Consider the following 20,609-nt stretch of genomic DNA (forward strand, 5'->3'; position numbering starts at 1 on the left):
ATAATCAAAGGAACACAGGAAAGCAGATATGTGATCTGAAATCATCTATAACCAGAAGTGTTTATCTAGAAATGCTACTCTCTGGCAAGATGTCTATCTTCTCCTTTTTGCATATATTTCTCACTTGGAGAATAGTCCTTATCTAACATCTAACTTCTTTTACAATCCTAGTTTGGAAAGGTCTCACTGGTCACACGTACCTTTGCCTAGAAAGGAAGGCGGCTGATTACATATTTTTCTTAACTGGCGAGCGGCTTGCGGAGAACAATGCAAGATATAATTATAGAGTTGCTTTCAACGATGAAGATAAATTAAGCTGTTGCAGCCATGGGGTAAACGTTGAAAGGTTCATTGCCCACTGAGTGGAGAAAGAAACCATTTTGTGATTGAAAGGAAACCCAACAGAAAGCTGCTAGGGATGAGCCTTATGCCTATTCACTCAGAGCCAGGGCTGGGGTTTTGACGTGCTGGGTGAACAACACATCTAGTTTTGATCAAACCCAACTTCAAACATGGAGAAGAGAATCTGAAGTCAGATTCTAAGAAATCTGGGAGCTAGAATGAATATGTGGTTCAGGCTTTCCTGTTCAAGTCTATGTGTTATTTTCTTATTAATTTTTTTTAATGTAGTTTTATTTTTAGAGGCAATGAAGACTCTTCTGAGAAATCCTTTGCATTCAAAAAATTGGGCCAGAAGTGCAAGTTGATTCAAGCTCCCTATAGGTAACAGAATTTTCACTGCTGATGACACCCAACACATAATATTTCTGGATCTCTTTTTTGGCCAGAAGTAACACCAGACTGAGACAGCAGCTGGGGAAAAAAGGTCCGAGGTTTGGCTCATAGGAACACATAGGGACTGTCAGCTTTTAGTGAAGGCTTCTGTGGTTTTACCCTAAGTGGGGTTGATCCTAAGATTTGTGTCTCTACATTATTTCAGCTCTGGAGTTATTTTAAAATCTTGGCTTTCCATTCTCGTCTACATATAACCTAGACACTTGACAAGGAGCTGGAAACATGAAAACAGAGATTTTAATGAACTGTAGGCCTGTCTTTTGATTAATTTGTGCTGGAAATATAATGAAATTAATTGTACTTTCTTCCCCTGCCTGTATGGAATTTCCCCTTACTGTCTGCGGCCATCATTAGGAAGTGCACATTCATGAAATAATTTACAACCAACAAGAAAACAAAAATAGGCATAGGAAAAAAATCTTTCCTTTTTTTCCCCGAGATATTTTGTCTTTTCATCTAACTCATCCACTGTGCTTAATTTAGGGAAAACCAATTTGCTTACCTCTCCTCAGTCTCCCCATCATTAAAATAGTAATGATAAATGCTGATGTGTGAGGTGCATTGATATACTGAATAAAGCTCCAGTGCTGTTCACTGAGCGGAATCCTAGAGATAAAAACGGGAAGAAGACAAATTGCTTTTTAAAGTCTTGTTTATTTCTGGTCAGGAAGAGTGAGAAGAAATCGGGATATACACACCCAGCTCATCATTGACTTGAAAATACATGGCAGCATGGGGCAAAGGTACTGGGCTGTGGCAAAATAAACAGAGAACTGCAAAGTCTTGGGCCTGAACAGTGCACTTGGCTGAGTCAACTGTGTCTGTCTGTAGGTGGAGAGCAGTGCCTTTATATCACTTTGACTTTTACTATATTCTGTATTTCCATTGATGGGTAAGCTCACCCTTTCCCTACAGGTTAATGGCGCTGTAAACAAGAAGAGCAGAGGAATGGCCAACTAACCCAAAGTCAAAATGCTAGTCCAGGTGAATTGCTCTAGAGAAGGCTGAGACTCCCAGTTAAATCACAGGCCTGCCACAGCTCTGCGTGAGGGGAGTTTGCATATAAAAGTTGTACAGCTGGTGCACGCGTAGGAAGAGAGAAACCTCCGTCAGCGCAGACCAAGAGTAGAATCAAGCAGTGCAACTGCAGGCAAAATATTCAGACACCTGAAGGAAGACTTATAGATATTTAGGCAACAAATTAAAAAAAAAAAAACAAACAGTGGGTCAGTCAAAGTCCTTGCGGTAGGACAGTTAGGCCATTCTGATGGTTACAATGTGTGATTTGCATGGGACTTTCCAAGGTTGTTAAGAACTTAGTGAAACCCAGATGACAAGATAGGGGCTTTTTTCTGTGTCTCTTTGTCAGCACTCTACAGGGGTGTGAAAAGTTATATGATCCTTAGCTTTACTTCACATAGTCCCACCGTAACTCATTTTTGTGTGTCTCTGACATATGATGGCATGCTATCCTCAAAGCCACAGTATGGAGAAGCACGCCTGAGCTTGGAAGACTATCAAAGTATATCTAGTCCTGCATGGTCTGAGGATAGGTCTGCAGTTCTCACAGATGGCAGTGTTTATCACTCTGCCTTTGGCACCTGGAAAGGCAGCACAGCAGGTACTATCAGGGTTTGTTCATAAACTGGATGATCTACCACGTATTTTAAACAGCAAACATATTTTTATTATATCTAAGGCCCATTAATAGCAACATGCTTTATGAAACCATTTGCACCATAATACAACATTTGTGTTTTCTGTTTCATGGAAAGTAATATATTTGTGGTTTTTCATAGTGTTTTGGCCAGGGTCTCAGCTGGTAATGGTTGGCATCGTTTCATGGACTTCAGCAGAGCTTTGATGACTTGCAGAGTATCTGGCCCCTTGTATGTGGATCTAACACTACTGATAAATGCCTAATCCCATTTCTTGGGAGTTAACAAGGTTGTGTATTCCCAGAACAAGAAAGACAACAGTAAGCAGATGAGCACATTTCTTTACCATCCGTATTTCTCAGGATACTTCTGTATTGCTGGCCACAGATATGTCCCACCATGATTGAAGTTAGCTGGATGGGAGCCATTCTGGTCAGAAAAGCAAACATAGATCTTAAACGAACATCTGAAAAGCCCAGGGCATGAGCTCAAGCACAGCACCACACGTGTGCCATTTTGAAAAGTCATGACAGATTCATGCTGAGGTTAATGTGCCATTCATTATAATTAAAGAATTCCCATTTATGCTTCTTACTTTGATGCTGGCTTTCAGTCGTTAACGCTGCGGGTGACAGAAGTTCACTGCAGTCTCAATGACTTCAGCTGCTGAATCTCCATTGAAAGAGAAGGTGAAGAGCTGTTTGGATGGGACCAAGTGCCATTCAGTATTGCTGGGGATAGTCTGACACTGCTTTTGTAGGACATGTTAAAACAGTGCAGAAAGACAATGCTCAGGATCAAGCCTGGTTAGGTAAATCCATATAAACTTTCATTATATTTTATGTGCTCTACAAAGTGTCCAGCCAGCTTGGACTATAAGCAAAAGACCTCAAAGTTGTCTGCGCACTCTCAGTTATAAATGATGAGTGAAGGAAATCCAGTCACCAATTTACCTCAAATTCTTCCCTTTCCAGCAAAAAAATCTGAAAACTGGTACACTGTGAAAGAGCCCGTGGGCTGAAACAGTCTCCAAACGGCAAAATCCTGTTTTAAGAGCTGCTGAGCGCCTATCTGTGATGCCTGTAACTGTTCAGCAATTCTGAAAATCTGTTCTTGAGACACTTGGGTTGATCTTTATCCAATAAATGAGAACTACGTTGTTATCTGGGTCTTTGGTCCACTCTGTCCATGCTTCATCTGCAACCCACTGAAGGAAGGTATGAATTGAAAGGCTATTTCCTACTGAGTCAATAGGAAATGTGACCACAATAGGAAAATCACAGAATCACAGAATACTTGAGGCGATTCAGTGATTTTTTTGTTGTGGTGATGTTCACCTGTAGTATGTTTGAGTACAGGATTTGAACATGCAGACCAGGCCCTCAAAAACCTCATATGCTTTTTCTTTGGGATGTGCTCTCCTTCCAATCTGTAACCGCTGTTCATTTCAGCTGCCATACAGCAAGCCCCTGCCCAGCTTTATTTGAGGAGTTAATGTCTGTGTTGAGAGATCTTATTGGAATTCACCAGAATGCTAAAGATAGCCAGTAGCATGTAAATCAAACCTAAAGCAAATGTGCTGCTTCTAGCTAGCGAGGAGATGATCCACTGAGAAGATAGATCACCTAGCCCTGTATTTCTCTCCTCCTCTGAATTGTGAGACTACAGCAGCCATTTGTCCACCAGAAGGATGAAGATGGCAAGCTGCAGACTGCCAGTGCTTAAAGACAGCAGTTTCACTATTTGACATGTTTGGCCATGGTAAGATATATATTCCCAGTCAACGGGAATCTGAACCAAGTGCAGCCGCATCCTTCTTGCTGGTTTTCTTTTGCAGAAAGAGTCTGAGCATGAGGACCGGGTGGAGTCAGGAGAGCAAATGGACACAGGCTTCAAGTGAAAATCACTGGTCAGGACCATACAGAAGCAGAGAAGGATGTAAAGTCTTAGGGGAATATGTAAAAAACCAAGAGTAATACAGGTTACCTTTCAACTTCAGGGCAGCTGCAACCCCGACCTGACTCTTGGGCCAGGACTATGACTGAACCGCTTGGCACAGAAGTGCATGCACCAGTAAACAACATTTATGTAGGTGAGATGACCCCCCCAAGTCCATGTTTGCTCCCTCTTTTAAACAACAGCTTCATCAGGACATTATGGAAAGACAGAGGTGAGAAACGGAGGCTTCATCAGCTTCAGTTTGATGATCTGTGTGCATTTGAATGTGGTTCCCTTATCCCGAGACAAAGTAAGCAACACAAGATACAGAGTACAGGGCTTACATAGATGCCACTTTTCCCCACCATGGCATAAAAGAGAAATACAGGCATTATAAAGACCTATGGACTGCTCAAAGGCTTAAGTCTGACCGCTAAGTGACTGACCCTTTTGTCATGGTGTGGTTACATGAAGATGGTGACAGAGCGCTTGTTCTACCTGAGCTTCTCCCTACATAGAGGCTAAAGAATAAACCTTACCTACCTTTTAGAACTGCTTTGAGGCATTTGGACAAAGAGGAATAAATTACACTGCACAGTTTTTGATAATCAACACAGAGCTGAGCTGAGGGACTTCTTACCAGAGGATGTTGGGGATATTCTCATGGGTCCAAGGAAGACTGATCAAATTAATGGAAGAATCTTACTAAATACTTAGAAATCATGAGGTATGGGTGGGTGATGTGATATGCTTGACCTGTTTTTATACTTTTGGCTAAGCAACTGCTCTTTCCATAGCTTGAGATAGGATCCTGGTCTAGATTGACTTTTGATTTACTTCAGTGTGGCCATCCTTATATCAAAGCAGTTCCTGTCTATCATAAAAAACATGCACATATGCTCTTTGCTAAGTACTACACAGGGACAAGTGATTCCTTTTTATTCATACAAGGCGGTGAGCTTGTTCTTGTTCCAGCTCCCAGCACGTAAGGAAGGGCAAGCCCTTCCCTACCCATCCCATGCTCCCCCAGCTGCTTCTGTGGGTGGGAGAGGCAAACCACAGCTCCCTCTGGAAAAAAAAGCACTGGAAACTCCCTGAATTGAAACTTTACTTCCTTTCCCTGGCAACAAATTGCTCGTGTACAGCCAAATCCCACACTTACCATTATAGGAATTTGGTATTTCATAAGGGGGGAAAAAAGGGAGATTTCAAAGGCTGCATCAGGATGACCTCTAGGTATGAGTCTGATAGTTTTGGTTATGTTTATAAAAACAGTAACAATAAAAAGGATAAGGAAATGAATGTCCTCATTTTCTCTTGTTTTTAATCCCAAACTCAGCTCAAAGCAATCTACTCTGTGATGTCATTGTGGTACCCCAGCAACTAGCTGTGATGTCACACAGCTTGAAGGTTTCAAGCTTCAGTTAGGAAATTCATAAGCAAGATGACTTACGCCATGTGCACAAAGAAACCCATTTTCCCTGCAAAAATCCTTAGTGCAACACCAAAGCAAAGAGAATGTAGGTGTGAAAATTAATTATTTCTCTAGGGATTTATTTTTTTTTATTTTGGCAAAGGACTTTTTGTCATCAGACATCAAGAGCTCTTTCAGGGGTGTTCAGAAGAGAAAAAGTGAAGATCCAAGCGCTTCAAGGGTCTCTGAGTTGCTTTTTACAGAATGATGCAGTGCTATGCACAGGCATGCAAAATCAGTGAAATACCGGATATTGCACCGTTATTTCATTCTCTTTTTTTAGGCGCACAGTAATAAGGACTTCAGACATGAATACTGTCATTTCAATGAAAATAGAAAGAGCATGAGAAATCAAAGAGCATTTTAAAGTGTAAATATGCAGCCACGGAATCATTAAAGGGATACAAATGTTGAAAAAAGAAAGAAGTTTATGAACTCTGTGCTTAACGGAAGCGGGCTGGGAAAGAGTTTAGCTGTCCTTCTAGAAAACAAAAATTAATTTGCTTTGGCCAAATTAAAATTAATTAAAATTATGCAATGTTGCCCTTGTGTTAATTTTAACGGTGAGGTTGTTGTGATTTAAGGCTACAATTAGTTCTAGTGTTTGAAAGAGAAGCACTGTAATCGAGACAGGACATTTTAATAATCCTGGTTATAAACATTTAATACATCATCTTTAGGGACTCACAAACACATTGTAATTAACTTTTACAACTGAAATAAATCAGATTGCATTAGCATATTGCAAAGGAAAAAATCATTTGCATGATTGAAAACAGCTTCGGAAAATTATGTATAACAGGCTTCATGTAAACATCAATGCAAGCTAGTCTTCTCAAACTTTTACCGAGATTTTTTTTCAGGTTATTTTTAGAACAGTTAAAAAGCCACTCACATTTCTTTTTCCCCTGTTAAGCCTCTCCCTGCATCAGGAATGTCACTCACTCTACCTTGTACTTTTTCATACCAGTAATAAACGTGTACATGACCAAGGTCAACGAATAGCATAAAACACAAGATTAAGGTCCTGATCCTGCAAGCACTTAAGACATGTGAGTAACTTTGCTCATGTAAAAGCTCTGTAGACTGCATCAAACCTGCTGATATGAATGAAGTTATGCTTAAGTATCTTCAGGGTTATAGTCCTAATCATTCATGTCTACTCCTCACCAAAGAAAGCACAAACAAAATATACTGGGAAAAAAAAAAAACAGAAACAGGATTTGAACTGCAGAATGACCAAAAGAAAAGGAGAAAATATGAAAACAACCAAAGGCCAAGTAGGAAACTGTTTTCAGTTTATTTCATTTTTTGCAGATTAAAAGGAACTGATTGACCTTTTGCCCAGACACCCAGATCCACCTGCTTCCAGGGAGATTTGGTACGGATTTGGGCTGTGATTATGTGAAAATTTGTGCTTATGGTGATCATTCTAACCTTGGGTGTTAATCTAGACAAAACCTGAGTTTCTCTGAGCTCAGAAATTCCAACAACAATATTAAAAATTTGGGGGAAGTTCTGGTTGGGATTTTCTGACTTAAGATCTCTGGTAAATAATATAGGATCAAAGTAGCTTATTAAAAAACAAGCAAACAACAACAACAAAAATGGAAAAAACCTCTCTTACATAAGTCAATAAAATTAGACCTCCGCTGGATGAGTTTGAATTTTCCTTCTTGAGAGTAGTCAGTAATTTGATCTAACCTGTGCTGACTATTTAAGATATATGACTGATAGTCAGGTCTGAACTTGAGAATGTGTTTAAACGCATACTTGTTTAAAAGTGTAGCCAGCTTCAGGAATAGCCGTGTAAAAGTGGGTGTTGGTCATCCTAACTCTTGCCCATAAAGCAAGACTAGAGGCAAAGAAAAGAAGAAAGGGGCAACGGGCAACCTCAGTGGAAAATGAAGATGTGAGATTGAAAAAATAAGAGGTTATAGGCGAGGGAAGTTTGAGGTGAAGGGGGAAGAGGCTCCTGTAAGACAAGTTTCTGATAAAGCCATTAAAAAAAAGTAATCTGTAAGGAGAGTTAAAAAAAATTGAACGGGAAAGAGAGCGATCTCAGGTTCTCAAGAACCTGGCAAGGTTTGTTCTGACAGCTTCTGTAGGTTGGTCCACTGATAATCTCTGCATCATTTGGAGTTCAGTCCTTCCAGGATGAACATTACTCTTGTCTTTCACTGAGAAAGGTCTGAATTTCATTTTCGTTGGCTGAAGTATCTGGTGATCTCCTAACGCTTTTCTCACTCTCCATTTAACTTTTTTTTTTTTCATGTGGAACTGAGCTTTTTCAGGAATAAAGAGAGGAGAGAAGATGAACAAAACTTTTCTTTTTTTTGCCCCAAAGACCAGGGGGAGAGAGCTTTTTCTCCTGAGGCCACAGTGTATTGATTCAAAGGAGCAGTAAGTTAATTAACACGAGTAGTGAAGCCTCCTGCATAATTAACAAGACATTTACCTAAAATCAATAATCTAATTGCCACACCTACCATACATGGGGGACAGTGTTTATCCTATTGAGAAAGACTCATTTATATCTGCGTGTTAACATGGTGATTCGTGGTTTGTTTAAGAGCCTAACCTGATCTGTAAAGTGATAATTTATTGAACGATCAATTAAACTTTTTAACCTTGCAAATATAAACAGGTAATGAATAGCCACAAACCTATTTCCATATGAAAGTTCACACATTGCAGGGATTTTCATGCTGTTCAGATTATTTTTCATCGGTCCACTTTGAGACTTAGTGGAGAAGAATGAGAGAGGAATAATTTCTCTTTGAGAAGCGTTCAGCAGCCTCCCTGCATTTTGGTCCTGTGTTTAATAGGCTGGTCTTGAAGTACTCTGCCAGCTTCCTTGTCCCTCATGTTGAAAAGAAGGTACATGAAGGGTCTTTTTCTGGAGAAAATATATTGTGTCATTAAGGAAAAGTGACCTCCAAACCACTGGAAGGCCTAGAGCTGGGCAGAGATATGACAACCCAAAGCAACTCCAGGATTGCTCTTATTGCACTGAAAGGACGGCCCAGCAGACCAGCATGCTGTAGCTCCACCGTCGTGTGTTTTTTGTCTCACCACCCTGTGATTAGGAGAAGGAAGGGAGGCAAGTGAGAGTAGGTGGATGGGAGGTTTACGCTACCAGAAAATTGCTTTGCACTGGGGATGACAGCTGGCATCTCTATCCGAAAGGTTGGGTCCACTGAAAGCTGTTAAAATCTGGAGCCTGAAATTGTTTAGACTCCTTTAAAAAGTCCTGTCTTTCATCTTGCAAGTGCAAAATTGGACTTGAAGATATCCCAAGAACTAATTTTCTTCTGAGTTTTCAAGTATATGTCCCAGCTTGTGTTAAAATGGCATGGGGCCCAGCACTGAGGTGTCAGATTGTTTTAAATGGTATTTTTCATTTTGGCATGTTGATGTTTTCTAGTCTTACCCAGATTTTGATGGCGTGGAGAAACAGAGGACAAAATAAAAGATGAACTTAATGGTTTTCAAAGCTTATCTCCAGAAAGCTGGGATTCACAGCGATGTTGTTTTTTCCAGAGTGGAAAAAACTGGATTCGGTTTGAAGTAATGTTTTTTTGATACTCTCTCGCAAGGCTCAAACCAGGTCTTTGGTCCACACCAGGAAATCACTGGGATAATTCAACACACCAGTAGCATAAGTGATGGAATATCCATAGCACCTAATAATACTTGCTAAAGTGTGTATGAGAGTATACACATTGAACAATAAATCTACCTTTGAATTCTTCGAGCCTTTTGGCTTTTACAGGCACTGCTGTGAAAGAGCGATTTGAACCCGTCAGTCACCATGAGTTTTCCTATCCTTAGTAGTATCTTAAAGCCATGGGCTGTGGTTTAGCAGAACTCTTAGAGGTACCAACTCTCAAAATCCAAGGTCATGTGTGAAAGAAAAAAAAAAAAAAAAGAATAAATCTAGCTAAACTAAAATGCCTTAAACTTCTCTGTCAGTAGCTAGGGTTTGGTAATGAAATTTTTTACTTCAATACATTTCAATAAAATTGGGACTAACAGAAGTCAATGAAATTTGTCACAGGAGTGAAAAGAGCAACTTAACTGTACGCGTAGTAGTCAGGGACCACAATGCCGTGTGAATTTTCAGTCTGGCAATGCCCCATCACTGATGTTGTACCTGGACTGCAGGATTTCATGTGGTAATGAAATCATTTGGGCATTAGGTGAGGAAAAACAATGAGGGCTGGATGATTTAGATACACATAAAAGCAGTTTTCAGTATTATTAGGCTTACTACCTAAACTGAGATAACAATGAAGTGTGAAATATAATGTTCTTAAAATTGATTTTTCAGTAAGATGGTCTCTGTCTTAAAAGCCCCCACCTTTTTTGGAGTAATTCTTTGGTAATTTTTACATATTTCATTCCTTCTTTTGCATCTCTTTTTAAATCCCTCAAATCCCTCAACTTTAGTTTTATCAATTGAGGAATTTAAAAACTTGGAACAGCTTCCCCCTCCCCCACCCCGTGTCTATTTTAACTCTCTTACTGCTATCGGGGACCTTGGTTTTTTGTCTGTTTTTCATGCTGTACACTAAAGAGAAAGTTCCTATGGTCTGTAGCCCATCTGCTCACTCAGTTGGCTCACAGCTGAGTGAGTGTCTTTGATAACAAGTGACATTTTGGAATATCAGTAGAATTAAACAATACAGGTAGCAAAGATACAGCAATAGGTGAGTAGTCATGGTAAGTGGCTGAAGCACAAGACCACAGTCCGAGATATTTTTCTGGTAAATCAGCCTCAGGGGTTATGTGATTTCTGTCCTCTTTTCAGACAGGTTTTCTGGAGTATTCATGAATTTTTAATACCTCAGTTTGATGGAGTCCCACAAAAGATTTTGGTGGAAACATGCAACTGAACAAACAGAAATATTAATCGAGTAGAAAGCTTGTTATTCTTTTCCCCAATCTTAAAGTTCCTCAGTTTCCCCACCTGTACGTTGGGAGATAGAAGTGCTGTTCGTCCATTATGTGTGTCATGCAGCAGTTACTTATGGACCAAACTATTCAGAAGGGCTGTGAACTTTCCCAGCCACTGGGATAAATGCATTTTGTTAGATCAGACCTTTCTCCTGAGGAGCTGGAGGGCTTTTTGGGTTTTTATTACCTGCGCACTATCAGACGATGCAGTGATTTTTTTAGCCTGGACTAGCATGGCTGTGATTAACTACCTTATCCAACAGTGATTTTTGTGGATCGCACCACGGCTGGCATCCACCTGCCTTTTTAGCAGGAAGTTTACCGGAGTTTGGTGAAGTCACATCATGAGAGACACAGCACTGGAAAGCCTTGAAAGGGGCTTGATGTTGCCATGATTTTAGCATTACTGAATGGACACTGCAAGATAACAGTGTGAGGAAAAGATGTGGGTTTTCTTATCTGGGGGGCTGGGCGGGGCTCCTGCACAAGTGCCATGTAGTTATATGTAATTATATCCCTCCTTGTATTATCAATGATATATGCTCTTCCTAATGATCTACACATTATCAACATTTCCTCTTAGCCCTCTCATATGTTTACTCCATGTTTTATCTTTAACCCCTTGTGGATTCCTCTCCCCCTCCTGCCTTACCATCCTTGCCCCACTGACCCCTGTGACAAGAAGGGGGTTGGGTTAGTTGGACTTTGTACGTGCACCAAAAAAAAAGGAAAAGAAATCCCAGCTAATGTTTTCAAATTAGCACAGCTCCAACTCTGGAGATTCTCATTAGTTGTTGGCTGAGATATATCAGCTCTCATTTGCCTAATATGGAGCCTAACTTTAGGCGCCTGGCCCTTTCGGTGGGGGGTAAGAGAGAATAGGACGGGGTCTTTTGTCATTGCCATGTGGGCTCACTAATTTGCTCTGCCTAATAAAATTACAAATGAACACAGCTTTGCTCATGTTGCCTTTATAGGTTATAATAACCTTGGTACCCCATAACCTCCCGCTAGCTGAATTAATCAGATCATATTAATATTTCTTCTTACTTTCTTTTAACTGGTTCTTCTCTTAATTAAAGGGGCCAAAGATGTAAACAGGGTAGGTGACTAGAAACATGGCGTCAGGTTATAAACAAGGCTCATTAAAAAGATGGATGTGCCAGCAGACTGCGAAAATTGCTTACTCCGCAAGTGTACATTTTGTAATTTCCTGACGACTAAAAGGACTAATACCAGATCCTGCTTTGCTTCCCTAGCCCCCACCCTTTTCTTTTTAAAGCATGTATAAAAGATGATAATTTTTGTAAGCTGGGGGAACACAGAAGAGTTCATTCATCAGCTGGAATAAAGGCCATTTGTATTATAAGCCTTTTTCTGCCCCTCCAAAAGATCAGGATGCAAAATGGGATGTTATCATAACAACAATAAGTGAAAGGAATCAATCCGAAAACTGAAAATTTTGGAAGGTATGAGAATACTAGCCACAAACCAGGTTTCTTATTAATATGAAATCTATTTTTTTAATTATAATTAATATTAAGACTTTATCCAGTTGTAGTGAATTTCCAGGGCTGAAATCAAAAGTGAATATTTCCGTGCACAGCTTCGAGTTGGCAGGATCTGCGCTAAGAGAGACAAGTGGTGTGCGCTGTGCGTTTTTGCAACACCCTCCCCAAGCACACGTATGCTTCTGCTGTCTTCCAGACAGAGAGCTATCTATCGTACCTGCTAGGGTTGGTAGGAGAATCCACAAAATGATATTTTTAAAGTTATGTGTGAACTCTATGAAAAGACTATCTAGTTATCTTACATAAATAATTTATGTTTTCACTCATTAGTAACTTCAGTCCCCTTAATATTGAAACTTGGCCTTGTAATATGTGATATTAAATTCAGCTCCAGTACAATAACCACTGAATAAAGCAGTGCACAGTTTTCTCTCTTCCAGTGATTATTAGTAGGAAAGCCCAAACCCCTGATTTTTCTATCTCCCTTTATCCCTTCTCAAGAAGAAGGAAAGTCATTCTGACAGGATGATGCACAGCATGACCAGGAAAGACCTCTCTCCTTCATGAATAAATTAGAGATGAAAGTTTCACTGATCCCCTTGCATTTTTATGGAGGGACCTCATCCTAATTTACCTAAATGCTTTGAACAAAACGAAAGAAAAATGTAAGCGGTGAAGGGGAAAAGGTTAAAATCTGTGTTTAAATGGAAGGGCATTTTAACAAGAAGGTTACGTGGGCTACCTGCATGTGATTGGGGTATCTTATCTTATTTTTAAGTTTAAGCATTTAAGTGGATAAATCACAACACAGCGTGATTTTTTTTTCCCCCGGTAATCATCAGTTTCTGCATTATAAAGCCTCTGTGAGTGTGTTCATTCCGCACCTACAAGTGCCTAATATGAATTTGATTGATATCAGCAAATGTTTTATAATATTAGGTTATTATTATTATTATTATTTAAAATTTTAAAAGTCTGTGGTTCATTAACTTTATTTGAACTATAGAACAATAGATTTCAGCCTTTAGGCTGTTTTCTCTATTATTTACAATTCCTACAGATTTAGGAAGAAGGAATTGCCTTTTTTGTAGGTAATTTTGAACTCTATGGAATAGTCTATGTGGTTTTTTATTCAAGGTGGAGAATTCTACAAGTTACTTAAACCAGATCTTTAGGAAAACATTCATTCCCCGAAGTTGTTCAGGTGTACTTCTGGAAGAGTGCTTTAAAATCCTGTGTAAGCTAACAGTTTCATCCCTACTATATTCTCCAGCAATGTCTTTATAAGCTAATATATTTTTATGAGTATCACTTAGGAATAATTAAAATACAAAAAAAAGACACTCTCATTTTCACATCAGTTATTATAGTCTTACTCAGAAGTTTAATGGCTTTGGAAGACGTTCTTCCAAGCCCAGGTGTACTTTTTTCAGTTTAGTGTCTTCTTTGGCAGTTGAGCTTTAAGCTGGGTCCAAATTCCACAGAGCAGAGTAAGTTGGACATTTGTCTGGGAATGACAGGTTTTGTTTGTTTTGTTGTGGTTCAAAGCCTTCTGGATGCTTATTAAAAAAAGAAAATAGTCACTTGGTATTTTGTAAGGGCTCCAAATACATTTTGCCTTTCCTGTGTGTGAGAAAACCACCTGCACACAGATTCAGGGCACAAGTGAAGAATGTATTCTGCAAAATACTCCAGGATTTAAGAGACAGGACCAACATTGGACCACTTGTTGAGCACATAAAGTCTGTTGATCTAAATGGATCTATTTCTGTCTTACTTTTGATGTTTTATCTCTTTAAAAACAAAAAAATCCAATCTCAACTAAGGTTTCTAAACAGTGCAGGCAAAATGCAATTTTTCAGTGATTGCAGGGGGCTCCTGGCACAATGGAGGAGGGTCACCGTCACACCCAGGTTGATATGGTAACTTATGAGTTGTGTGTCTTCGTTGCTGCCCAGTTGTCCTGCTTGTCGCAAACTAAATGCCTAATGTTTAGACAGCTACATCTGGACCACAGGAGTTCTGGTCTGTAAACCAGGTGCTGTAATTTATCCTGCCACTAAAACCAGCCCGGGATAAAACCTGATGTTTTCAAGGTATGTCATAATTTCAAAAATTCCCACACCACCTTAATTTGTAGAGTAGGTTCAGCAACAGATTTCTAAGACACCCTGTGTTTTCAGAAAAGAAAGCCCACATTTCAAATCACCTAAAAATCCAGTTCAGCTACCTCAAAATCTGTGGAAGTTTATGGCTAAACTAAACTTCACAGTTTGAACCAAAATGATGGATATTACATTAAAAAGCAAAACAAATCATGACGTCTGTCCAAACATTTTTGAAATAAAAGGTATGGTTTGAAGCAAAGTCACAATTACAGCTGTACATGTGGCATTGAACTGTGAATTTCCCTCCCAATTTGAGCCACTAAATGTGTGTTCAGACCTCAAGAAGCCCATTAACCCCCTGTGTGCCTCAGTTTCCCTACGTGTAAACTCATGAAAACACTAATTATTTGTCTTTGTGTTACATTTGGACCTATATTTATGGCAAAAAATGTTCACATATGTTGAGGCACTTTTACCTTTTCTTTGCTTCCTCAGCTTTCCTCAGAGAAACATGACTCGGTTTTGATGCTGCAAGCTTTTAACAAAACATTGCAAAAATAATAAGACGGGAGACAGACAGTGAGAAAAGTTGCTGTTTTTTTAAAAAAAAATGTTTGAGCAGTTCCAAAAGCTTCAACCCTTCAAGTGTCTTTTCTAATTGGGGTCACTATTGATACAACGAGGCAGAAAATGCATCCTGGTAAAAACGGCCTGTAAGCCGAGCTGTAGTAACACACCCGTACACGTACATCAATTAAATGTACGCATTTCTGTGAAAGATAAACGCCCCCCTTCCCAAGGACACCGGCCAGGCCACGTGTGTGCGTGTGTGTGTGTTTTTTGAAGGCTGACCAGGCACCTCCGCCATTTCCTCGTGTTGAGGCCTACTCACGGACCACTGCACCGGCCCCCCTCTCTGAAATGTTATTATTCTGTCGTGAGCCCTTCTTCGGTCAGGATGTTACTTCATTTCCACCTTTTGTCTCAGGTTGAATGTGAATGATGCTCTTTCAGCAATATACGGTCGCTCGAGCTCCCCGTTGCAGCCTTACATAAATATACAACACCCGTCTCGGCCTATAACTCACTTCAGGCCTGGAAAAATAGTGACTTCCTTTATTGGCCAGATTCTTTCGCAATTCCCAACAGCTGTATGTTTTCACCTCCGAGGATCCTTATCTTCAAGTTTCCATTTGTCTCAGCACTATTCCAGTGGATTGCCAATAAAAATGATTCCCATTTTTATAACCCCTGAGAACGCAGGGAGCAGGCTTTCCAGAAAAACCTATTTTTTAGCAGGAAAAAAAAAAAAGGCTCCCCGCAACTTACCAGAAGGCAGGATTTAGCCTTCACAGAAATATTTGAAAGTGTGAAACTTCCCGAGTAATCATCGCGACTCCGCAGAGATGGGAACGGAGACTTTCAGCAATCTCTAACGCCGTTCAATCAAGGACTCTTAATTTTCCATTTGAGCAAGAGAAACGGCTGCAAATGGAACATTTATTAACACATGCGCCTCACACGCACAAAGAGAGCTATATTTACAAAGAATTAAACTTGAGAGCATGAAATAGCCTTGTAACCATATGACAAAGATACACTTAAAGAGATGTAAACACTAGGTGCAGGGAAATTTGCCAGGTTAGAGTCAGCTGTATCACTCTGTTTTATTACCATACAACTGTTTACTGAGAAAAGACAGATGATTGCTGATATACTCTGTGTGTTATCATAAGGGCTTGCTTGGGAGCTCTTTGTGACTGACAATTGCTACAGCCCTATGCAAAAACCTGGCCTGGGGAGTTGTTTTTCTTTTAATTCTTCTCTGTCCATCATTCCAAAGCATTAACAATTCTTTTAGAATAGCAAACTGGCAAAGCGTCCTGAGTGTTTTGTATCGCTCCCGTGAGACAGTCACTAAAGAAGTTTAAATCATTCGTTCTTTTTCACACAGGGTTATTGGTTTTGGTTCTTCCAAGGGTAAATTTTTTAAAGCTTCTCCCCTGTCTGGGCTATGTAAGTCCCAGGTTCAGGCATCCCTTCTCTACTCAAGTCTTGGAGAAAACACTGTGAAATGTCTTTATAATAGTTCTCAGCTCCAATTCTACTGCTTACAGCTCCTAGCAGTGGCTCGTAAGGGGAGGTGGTGTTCTGGTGTCTCCCTGGAGAAGTGCAAAGCTGCCATCAGGTGGGCCTAAAATGGGTTTGAAGGAACCCAAAAGAGGAGCCAATGGAGCACGTGTGATCTGCTTCATCTCCATGACTGAGAAAAGGAGTTCCAGGTATCAGAGAGAGCAGGTTTAGAGCATATTATGCTTTTTTTGTCCTTAATGGGGTCACAGTGCCAGGGCTGCATTGTGAGGCAGCCTTCATTTCCAGGAGCAGGTCCCTGAACTGGGACTGGAGAGCAGGAGGTGAGGAGGGAAGAGTTATGCAGGCAGGTGAAGCCGTCCCCTCTCCATCTCCACTGCTGCAGACATCTGCACAGCAGGGAATTCAAGCCCCAGTTCATCCCACTTCGCTTCAGATACCCGAAGCACTTAAGTTATGAACCAAATCACTCTAGGCTTCCTCTGTAGTCAACAGAGAGAGCGAGGGATGTTCAGAAGGGCTGAATCATCCCTCAGGGTCTCCTCTAGCTGGGATGAACCCAGGCCCTGCTATCTGCTGTCACTGAACCAGAAACCCGCCATCGCCTCCCCCTCTTTACCATCTCTTCCTTGGCTTGTGACAAAAAATTTTGGCCTGTTCTTAGGTTCAAGTGTTTTGCCATGTCTCACCCGGGGACAGGAGGGGAAGGGTTCTTTCCTTATGGGTTCCTGATCTAAATGAATTATTGCGAGGCACTTTTTTTTAAAGCCTCGGAAAGGGGATTTGAAGCTATTGTATTTATCTGACCGTTATGAGCACTGTAAAACATGCTGTTTCACATTGTAACATAAGCTCTTTTTTAAAGTATGCCCAGAGTATTTGTAATTGTTATCAGGCCCAGATGTATCCGAGTGTCAGCATGAAGCACTGAGAGTTGGCTCAGATGTACAGAATGTAATTAGCTCAAAGCCCTGTGCGCTTAGTTTGTAGTGGAAGCACAGACTGATAATAAAACCAAAAAAAATGAAAGTGGCAAAGGTTAAAATCTATTGTTCACAGTGCTAAAGCTGTTCTGGGGGAAGCCGATGCCGGCTGCTGCAGTGCCGGAGTGCTCAGACTCCAAACGAGATCAGAAGTGAGCCAGTGACAAAGGTTAGTTCAAAATAGGTGATGATAGACTAACATTAAATTGACATTATTCTCACAATAGTGGCCCAGACTTTTGGTCTATCTAGTCTGGTATCCTGCCTCTGACTTGCGCCAATCCCTCATGTGTCCGGAGGAAGAATAGCATATGATCCACACACCCACTTCCCACTGAGCTTCCAGTGACTTGTGAAATCCCAGATGTGGTGGGAGCATGGTGATGGTACAAATGGTTCCTGAGCTGCATGGGAACCATCTATGAACTGATGTACTCATCTATACGGCTGCCAACTTGCTTAGCTTGGGGGTTTTTTTGTGTGTTGTTTTTGTCATATCCAGGAAAAATCTGATTTTCTGATAGACACTTAGAACATCAGAACACCCCTCATCTCCGCCTACTGCTGCCCTCTACTGAGTGGGAGCAGAAACACGTGTCCAGGTTTCCAGAGCCCAGCACTGCCTAAATTAAAGAGTCTCCTCTTGCTTGAGTGACTTTGAAGCAGGTGGATTTGATCTCTATCCCTACAGCCACTGTGACATTTCCAAAGGCTGTTGGTGTGCACTATGGTGACAAGCATGACTTTCCAAGGTGGCTACCAGCTCGTTAAAATACAGACACTTTCTGGGTTGATTGTTGTTAAGGAGACAAATCTTAGCACTTGCAAAAAGCTCTGATAGTTACAGTTCTCCGCATCGATAGAATGCATGGAGATGTGGGTGTGTTTAAATTTAGATGTGTGCACTTGAATCACATTCACAAATGCAATAAACAATATCTAATAACATTAATAAGGCACAGGCACATACCAGTTCACAACAGGAAATTCAAATCCGAGGGTGACACGCTGATCTCAACCCCCTCTGTTTAGAAAAAATAAGTCAGAACAGCTTGAGTGAAGGACAGAGTGTCACAGCCTTAACTTGAACATTTCCTGGCTTTTGTTGGTTTGTTTCACAGCCTTCACATTCCTTAAACATGGGTTTGTTTGATTTTAATTTCCTTTTCTTGGTTAAAAGAATGAAGAAACATGTTTGAGGGGTGCCCTGAGCATGATTTCTTTTCACAGCCACAGCTGAAATTTCCTATGTTTGTTTTTTCTTTTACGATGTTTAGTGTTAAAGACGAACTTCTGGGGAGGTGAGGCAGCCAGCGACAGAACACATGTTTCAAGACAAGAAGGACCATCTCAGGCTATGCTGGTCATCCAGCACGTGGTGGACTTTGGTTCAAGTTCTGCTTTTGTCACGGACCTTACTCAGGGGCTTTAGTGAAACCGTTGCATTTTAGGCTCTGTTTGGGGATTGTGGTGTTGCAGTGTTTAATTTTTTTGTGGTATTTGTTTTGGCAGGTGGTTAAAAACCACCCAAAACAATGTAAAACCCATCTGTTTGGGCCACATGAGAGAAGGGTCAGCTTGACTTGGTCAGCTTGAAAGCAAGTCCAGTTACCTGCATTTCTTTCACAATTGTCACGCCAAAGTGCATAAGTGTTGCTGTCTTAAATCCCATCTTCTCCAGAGCTTGACAACCTTAGACCTTGCTTCACAGTTCACATCCGCCATGCACAGCTCTTTCCCTCTCTCAAATTGTATGATAATATCACATAAATAAAAAGTTCTGCCTTCTTTTCACTTTCAAATTGCTGTTATTACCTCACTTTATCCTTCCTACTCACTCTTTTTCTGTAAAAGGATTCCTATAGAGGTTTAAGAGGCTTGTCCATTGCCCTCTTCGTATTTTCCCATGCAGAGCAACTGTATTTTAAGAATCCACCTTACCTCCATGATGCTGTTTTTGTTGTGACTTTTCTAATCCAATTAGAGAGGGACCATTCATGGACTTTCTGTTTCTCTGCATTATAAAAAGAGACCCAGAAAGCTAAGAAAGGATTGCAGAGCCATCAAGAAATGGGCATGATATAGCGGAGGGAGAGAAGTGAAGGGGAGGGAAATTTCCAGTGGCATTGGCTCCTTTCGTTGGTGCTCACGAGGGGAATAGTTTCTGAGAGACTCTTAGTCCCGAGCCCGGATGCAAAGCCCAGCAAAGGTTATAAAACCGCATTAGCGGGTGCAGTAAAATAGGTCTACAGGATGCTCCAAATGGGTTATCTATAACGGTGAAATAGCACGAGGGCAGAGATGAGGGGAAAATGGCAGCTTTGAAATGACTTCAAGAGCTTCTCAGAAAGGGAATTCTCCCCACCCACTCTGTTCCCTCTCTCCCGGGATTTTTGCAGGCTCTCGCACCTCCAATTACTCATTAATTTTTTCCCCTCTAGCCTCAGTTCTGCAAAGTCAACACAGCTTATGAAAATCAAGTTGTATTCTGTATACTTAATACATCATCTCTAAGAATAATCATTTTGGAATCTGAACTTGTTTCTGTTATCTGGCTCAGCTTGACAATGATTTATGAAGCAGAAAACAAGACAGCTTCATTTTCATAAGGCAGCCTGAACCTTCTGGACAAGGAAGAGCTCTGAAAGTTGTTTTGACTAGTAAACTGAAACAAACATGACACAAAAGTCAATACAACTGTAACATCAGCCTCTCATTTTACAAAGTAACTTTCCTCGGCTAGAGCAATCTGACAGTCAAAATGTTGTGATATTCGATAACATTCTGCATCTTCACTAATTACAACTGCAGGGTACTTGCCGTGATGGACATTTTAGATGCAAACGAAATACATGGCAGCCATTCACAAAGCATGTCTGGTTAGCAGTTAAAAGGACACTGTCATCGCATTTGGCTTACGTTTTACTCCTGTAGATAGAGATATTACACATTATATTTGAACATTAGTCTGGATTTGTATTAGCTCTCTGAAAATATAAACTGAGTTATGTGAATCTGTACATGTTTATTTGGCGATACGTGTGTTGAAATACATGTGATTGATTCTTTGGAATTTCATTCTACGTTCGCTG

This window comes from Rissa tridactyla, chromosome 9 (assembly GCF_028500815.1).
Source record: "Rissa tridactyla isolate bRisTri1 chromosome 9, bRisTri1.patW.cur.20221130, whole genome shotgun sequence".
Classification (NCBI taxonomy): domain Eukaryota; kingdom Metazoa; phylum Chordata; class Aves; order Charadriiformes; family Laridae; genus Rissa; species Rissa tridactyla.